Below are 5,739 nucleotides of genomic sequence, written 5' to 3'. Positions count from 1 at the left end.
TTTTTGGCACCGTTGCCGGGGACTACGACAATACATTGTGCTAACGGTAACTTTTTTATTTTCTTTGTAGACTCTCCGTCTCTGTGCACTTCTTCTCCTTAGGTAAGGGAAGAAGCAGGCGTCGTATGAGCGAAGGACAAAATCCTGAGCCTGATTACGACCCAGAGAATAAGAGAACCATCTGAAGATATTGAAGAAACAGCCGCCAATAACAACAACAATAAGAGAAAGATTCAAACATGGTGGAACAACTAGAAAATGGAGCACCAAATGCAAATAATATCATGGCGAATCCCATCCTATTGGCGAACGACCACAATAGGCCCATCCGGGACTATGCATTGCCCAACCTCTATGATTTCTCACCAGGAATCATGAGGCCAGCTCTTGATGGATCGAGGTTGAAATGAAACCGGTGATGCTGCAGATGATCCAAACTGCCGGACAGTTTGGTGGTAGGTGTAGCGAGGATTCGCACACCCACCTCCGGATTTTCATTGAGATCTGCAACACGTTTGTGTTCCAAACGTCTCCACTGAGGAGGTTCGATTAACATTGTTTCCAATTTTTTTGTGTGACCAGGCACGAAAATTGGCTTATTCTCTTGAACCAGGGGAGATTACATCATGGGAACAAGTAGTTGAGAAGTTCATAAAGAAGTACTTCCCTCCAACGGAGAACGCTAGAAGGAGGAAGTTGATCACCAATTTTGAACAGGATATTGACGAATCACTCAGTGACGCCTGGGCGAGGTTTAAGAGGTTGGTAAGAGATTGCCCGCATAATTGCTTACCAGACTGCTTACAGATGGAAATTTTCTACCATGGATTAAACCCTACATCGTAGACGACTACCAATGTGGCAGCAGCTGGAGGTCTGCTTGATAAAACATATGATGAGGCCAAGAATATACTTGATCGCATTTCTAAAAATCATGAAGACTAGAGAGAAAGCGATCGAAGATTAAGAATCAAGGACAGTGACATGAATAACGGGGCCATCGCATCCCTTCAGAGTCAAATGACTGCGATGATGAATTTGATATAAGGAATCGCAATCAGTAGCCCACGAATGCATAGTGGGCAAGTCAACACAATCAACCAGACGACCGCAAGTTGTGCTACTTATGGTGAATGCCATCCAATGGAGGAATGCCCGAGAAACCCATATTCAGTCTATATTGTGAAGAATAATTCGTTTTCCAACACGTATAACCCTGGGTAAAAAAACTACCCTAACTTCGCATGGAAAAATCAACAACAAAATTTTTAATCAGTGGCGAAAAAAGAAGAGCCACCAGGATTTTTCCCACGAACAAACGGTCAAACACAAAACCAAGCCAGTAGTTGGCAGGTGCCGCAATCATCATCTTTGGAGAGTTTGCTGAAGCAATATATTGAAAAGAATGAAACAGTGCTTCAGAATCAAGCGACGTCCATTGATGCGTTATTTTATGTGGTAAAATGATGAAATGAATTGCGGTGATGGAAATGCGTTGAGCAACAAGTTTTCTCAGCAGAATCTAAGTATAAATCCCGCTGAGTTTCCTGGTAAGTCCAGGGTCGAACTCAAGGACTACGGAAAACAATATGTAGTGATAATTTTTAAGAAGACTTTGCGGTAACCAATAAATCAAGAGTTGTTTTTAGGTTGTTGTTTGAGGTAATAAAAATTATGCAGGGGAGTTAAGACAAGAGTTGATAATACGAAAGATGCGATGACTATGCGGGGAACAGGTTGAGAAGGGGTTCAGCTAACACTTCCTAGGATGCGTTCATGTTATGTGATCATGCAACACACATACAATAGCAAATCATCTCTCAACGCAAATGCTACGGCCTCTAGTTCTAGAACGCATGTGATATATGCGATAAGTGTATAGGACCTACACATAAGCCTCTATTCTTATTTATGCAATGACAAATGACACACAAACAAGGCGACCGTATAATATCATAACCTATCTCTAGGGTGCATGCAATGCATGTTGGCAAACAGAACTTATCTCCAAGTCCCTATCTCTTGCTTAATAGATCTAATCTTGCTCTCTCGAGTCTAGATTCTAACCTAGCTCTCTCAAGTCTTAGGTTTTTTCTTTAGACTCTCTCTCGAATAGCTCTAAAGGGGTGTTGGGTGTAACATAAGACAAGACAATCACATGCGATGAAGATTTTAGGTCATGTTAGCTTAGTTCTTCTCAACCTATTCAATAGATTTAGCTACTCATGCGTGCTTTTAAGAGAGTGAACAGATGTAGATAAGAAATTTCCATTTTATAGATATAGAGTTGAAATACAAAATAACAATGCGAAATGAGAATAAAGAGCCTGGTAGCAATCTCTTGCTTCCCAAGGCTTTTTACACTATTCTTCTCTACTCTGTTCAAAAGATAGTCTCGCTCTCGCGAGAGTCAGCCCTCTCTCCGCTTTTCCACACCTCTGGATTCTCTCTCGAGCTGACCAGAGTGATCTTCTGGTGTCTCTTGCCTTCTCTTGCTCCACCTTCAAAGTAAAAGAAAAACTAAAAGCAAGGCTAATTCTATCTAAGGGAAAATTATCTAACTGTCTGAACTCCTTCACTGAAGGTTGCCTTCAGTATTTATAAAGCTTCGGGGTGAAAGGCTACTTCTTATGATTGCACTGATGGGATGGCATTAATTCTCTGTCTGATGCGCCGAATATTTTTCACTGAAAAGTTGAGTGTACTTGGTAGGTAACGCTGTGTTCGACAGTTGATTTCTTGTGATCGCATTTTCCGCCTTGCGTCAACACATATTCTGCACAAAAATACATAAGTTAACTGTTTTCATGCGATGGACGCCTGCGACCGCAATTATCCGAATTCGAAATCCAGATTCGGCTTCTAATGGCCCCCCGGCATTCCCCTATGTCCTAAACGACCTGGCTATGTCATCCTCCCTTCTTCCATTGCCTTGAATGCTTTAGAAGTGAAAGTTGTCCCCACATACATCCTAAGAAAATTTCCAGGAGGTCACTCAACATAAGATTGCTCCAAGCTAAGCACGCTTAACTTTGGAGTTCTTATGATTGAGCCACTGAAAAGGAAGGTGCACCTTGTTGGAATATGTAGTAACTTTCAATTCTTTTAAGCCTTTCTTAACCTTACTTTCATGTCTTTAGTATCCCTCTCGTTCGAATGTGATACCGGTTCATTTATGTACCCCTCCTGAACTCGGGTCGTTACAAAATTTCTTGCAAACCAGATAATTCACCATGTCTGCGTACCATGGCAATTCTTCAATGTGAAATAGCTGCTCGACTGCACTCACCTCTGATTGATTGCGGTCAACCTCTAGATTTTCCAATCTGAATAAGTGATTTGCAACTTGATTCTCCGTCCCCTTGCGATCAATTATTTCTATATCGAATTCCTGGAGGAGGAGGACCCGTCTAATCAACCTCGGTTTCGCGTCCTTCTTTGACATCAAATATTTTATCGCCGAGTGGTCGGTGTGGATGAGTACTTTTGTTCCTAGCAAATATGCTCTAAATTTCTCCAACGCAAAAATTACCGCAAGTAGCTCTTTTTATGTGGTGGTAGTTTGAGCAAGATTCAAAGTGTTACTCGCATATGCGATGGGATGTAATATTGTTTTTCTCTTCTATGCCCACACTGCTCCCATCGCATACCCGCTCGCATCGCACATTAATTAAAAGGGAAGTGTCTAATCTGGTGTGATCAACACAGGCGCAGTCGTCAATGAGTTCTTCAAAATCCTTAATGCGTTGAGGCAATTGTCATCGAAGTCAAATTTTCTATCGGCCTCCATCAATGCACTCAATGGCCATGCTATTTTTGAAAAGTCCTTGACAAAACATTTGTAAAATCCAACATGCCCCAAGAAACTTCTTATAACCTTTACACTTGTTTGAGGTGGGAGTTTTTCAATGGCTTCAATTTTTTCCTTGTCTACCTCTAACTCGTCCCAAGATACCTTATGCCCAGCATAATGCCCTCCTTTACCATAAAATGGAATTTCTCCCAGTTAAGTACGAGGTTTGTCTCCTCATATCTTTTCAAAATCTTCTCCAAGTTGGCAAGACAGACTTCGTATATGTGCCCACATACAGAGAAGTTGTCTATGACTATTTCTACAAAGTCTTCAAGATATTCTGAAAAGATGGCCATCATGCACCTTTGGAAAGTGCTCGCCGCATTGCAGAGGTCAAAGACATGTGGCGAAAAGCGAAAGTTCCACACAGGTAGGTGAATGTGGTATTGTCCTGATCTTCAGAGGCAATCATAATCTGATTATAACCGGCATACCCATCCAAAAAGCAGTAGAAGTCATTTTCAGCTAGTCGATCCAACATTTGGTCAATGAAAGGTAAAGGGAAATGATCATTCTTCGTTGTCGTATTTAGCTTGCGTTAGTCCATGCAGATATGCCATCCGGTGACAGTCCTTTGCAGTATCAACTCGTTGTTTGCGTTAGGGACTACCGTCATCCCACCTTTTTTCGGCACGCACTGTACGGGGTTGACCCACATGCTGTCTGCTATCGAACAGATGATGCCCGAATCTAACCACTTGATTATTTCCTTATTTACGGCCTCTTTCATCGTAGGGTTGAGTTTGCGCTGATGTTCGATTGATTCTTTGTGGTTTTCTTCGAGACAAATTCTATGCATATAGTATGCAGGGCTAATTCCTCGAATGTCTGCAAGCGTCCATCCAATCGCTCGCACATATTTTCTCAGAATGCTCAATAGTGCATTCTCTTGGTCTTCATTAAATTTAGAGGAAATGATTACCGGTAACTTTTCATTCTGCCCCAGAAATGAATACTTGAGGTGGTTGGGCAGGGTCTTCAGCTCTATTATTGGTGGTTGTTTTAAGGACGGTTGCGTTGTTTTTTTTTCTTCATTTACTATCGGCTCTTCTTCTTGGGTTGCAATCAACTTATCTTCCTTGTTTGTTTTTTCTATGATCACATTTCATGCAACAATGGATGCGCTCGCATCCTCATCTTCGTTTTTCGTCTTTAGGCTTCCCTTCTTGATTCAAACTCTGGTCATCGTCAGATTCATTCAATTCTTCTTCGTCAGGATACTTCATGGCACGGATAATGTCAAACTTGAGCTTCTATCCATTCATGCTCAAGGTGATCTCTCCTTTGTGCACATCAATCTGGGCACGACCGGTTGATAAAAATGGTCGCCCCAGGATGATAGGCACATCTTTATCGGCTTCGTAGTCCAAGATGATGAAGTCGGTTGGTAATATAAATTTGTTGTGACCAGCACATCCTTCACCTTCCTCTCTGGATGCACCAGAGATCTATCGACCAATTGGAGAGTCACTGTCGTGGGTGCAAGTTGCCTCACATTCAACTGCTTAAAGATTGACAGAGGCATCAAGTTGATGCTGGCTCCAAGATCACACAGTGCTTGCCTGATGTACAATCCTCCAATGGAGCAAGGTATAGTAAAACTCCCAGGATTGCGCATCTTCGATGGGATTATAGATTTCGAGCTCTACGTTAAAGCCACCGTGGCAAACTTACCAGTGCCTTTTTTCTTGGTCACCATATTCTTTAGAAACTTCGCATATGTGGGCATCTCCTCAATCGCTTTAGTGAATGGAATATTAATATGCAATTGTTTTAACTTAGTCATGAAGCATTGCTACTGAACCTCGTCATTTTTCTTCTTTCTGAGTCTTTGTAGGAAAGGTGGAAACTGTACTCTCATGGTTCCCTGTTCCTTTGGCTTTGAG

General features: G+C 41.9%; 1 non-coding gene across 1 annotated transcript; it reads right to left on the bottom strand.

The window, feature by feature from the left end:
* Positions 1–684: 684 nt before the first annotated feature.
* On the bottom strand, positions 685–791 carry LOC150031781 (small nucleolar RNA R71). Its single transcript, XR_016525631.1, has one exon. It is a non-coding gene; the product is annotated as a small nucleolar RNA R71 (small nucleolar RNA).
* Positions 792–5,739: the final 4,948 nt, after the last annotated feature.

This window comes from Benincasa hispida, chromosome 12, assembly GCF_027475165.1.
Source record: "Benincasa hispida cultivar pf3 chromosome 12, pf3_genome.v1.1, whole genome shotgun sequence".
Lineage (NCBI taxonomy): Eukaryota > Viridiplantae > Streptophyta > Magnoliopsida > Cucurbitales > Cucurbitaceae > Benincasa > Benincasa hispida.
The sequence above is the reverse complement of the archived record's forward strand: the minus strand, read 5'-3'. Positions and strand labels throughout refer to the sequence as shown.